Raw genomic sequence first — 1,722 nt, 5'->3', positions numbered from 1 at the left:
CACAGCTGGGGTTGTGACCCCTTGCCAGGGGCCAAGACAAAGTGGCAGGAGAGGAGCAGCAACGTCCACCTCCGCACCAGCCGTGGCGTGGAGCTGACGTGAGTTCTCCCACACAGCGCTCCCAACGATGATGGAGACTTATTTAAACTGACCTTGGAGGGGATATTTTTGTGAACACATCTTAGCCTGCCAGCTTCTCTCGTTCCATCAGTCTATAATAATCATTTCAAGGAACAACATTCGCTCACCACATTGCCAGGCATGTGGCTGTGATGGAGAGGAATTAGCCAGAGACCTCTGGACACAAAGGGAGCTTTGAGCATGCTGCTGATGCTGCTGCATGCTGCCTCATAACTCCACCAGGTCCATGCCCAGGTGGGTCCCACTCCTGCTTGGAGCTACAACCCCGTTACCACAAGCAGAGGATGATGCTGGGAGCTGGGACCCCCTGGGGTGCTTGTTCCTACCTCCTTGTTCCTACTAACACACCTTGTTCCTACCTCCTCTCAGGGGAGCGGGATTCATCCTGGAGGGGCTTATGTGCATCCTTGCCAGCTAGAAATGGCCACAACGGCCATCCCAAAATGATTCATCCGGGCAGGTTTTCCCTTAATTGGAGATGGGCAGCAGAGAGTACCCAAGACTGGTCCTGGCCAAGAGCAAAAGGCTGGGAGAAATTCCCCTTCCAGGAGCTGGATTAGAGAGATGCGCCTTTGGGAGGAGGGCTGCGAGAGGCCAGGATAACAAGGAGTTAAGTCAGGCCTCTGCCTGCCACATAGCTGTGAACCACGTCCTCCTCCGCTGGAGAGGAGGATGAGGGTTCTCCCCTGGAGCATGTGGGAGGAAGGCTCCCTTGGCACAGTGGCAGCTAGTTCCTTGAAGAGGGTCAGCTAACTGGCTGAGCAGTGGTGGATCTGCAGCCCCAGCGATGCTCGGACCTTGGGGATTGCAGGGGGTGCAGAAACTCCCTGCGTGCAGCCACCTCCAGCAGCATTACTGGCAGGGCCATGCTGGCACACAGCCCCTGGGCACAGCCCCTGGGTCCTGGCTCTTCTCAAGGTTTGGCTGCAGCTCCCCAGTTCGGGCACTGCCTGCCTTGGGGGACTCTGCCACTAACCTGGCCCAGGCACTGCAGGGCCCTGGAGCTCAGCACCTCCGTGGAGCAAAGAGATGGTGGGGCTCGAAAATGCTCACGTCTGCCTAAAAATGCCACCCCGAAGACAAGCAGTTACCACATGTGAAGCGATGACATTTTGACATGATTTCCCCCCTCCCCGCCAGAAATGCTGTGGTTCCCCCCTGCGCTGCTCCAGCCGTACTGGCCGAGTGGTGGGAGGGGGAGTGGGGGCAGGGAGTGGGCTCAGCCCAGGGGCACTGCAGGCCCCCAACCCCTCCCTGCCTGGCCCACTCACCCCCCCATCCCACCTTGTCGCAGATAGCACCCAGATGGGGTGGGCGGAGAGGAAAAAAGGGACCTGGAGGCTTTGGATTTTCCACCCAAGTGGGCCAAGAGTTGTTCCTGCACCCATGGGACCTGGGACACCCACTGGCCTGGGAGACCCAGCGGCTGGGGCAGGGACTGTCCTGGGCCCCCTCCAAACACCCTGAGCCAGGAGAGGGTCTGGGCATCACAGGGGCTTTGCAGCACTGGAAGAGGAGTTGCCTGGGCCATCACCTGGCTCAGCTCACCCCTTCTCCCACCGTGCCAAGGGTCCCCAGCTG

This window comes from Pygoscelis adeliae, unplaced genomic scaffold (assembly GCF_000699105.1).
Source record: "Pygoscelis adeliae isolate BGI_AS28 unplaced genomic scaffold, ASM69910v1 Scaffold79, whole genome shotgun sequence".
Lineage (NCBI taxonomy): Eukaryota > Metazoa > Chordata > Aves > Sphenisciformes > Spheniscidae > Pygoscelis > Pygoscelis adeliae.
Note: the sequence above shows the minus strand (reverse complement) of the source record.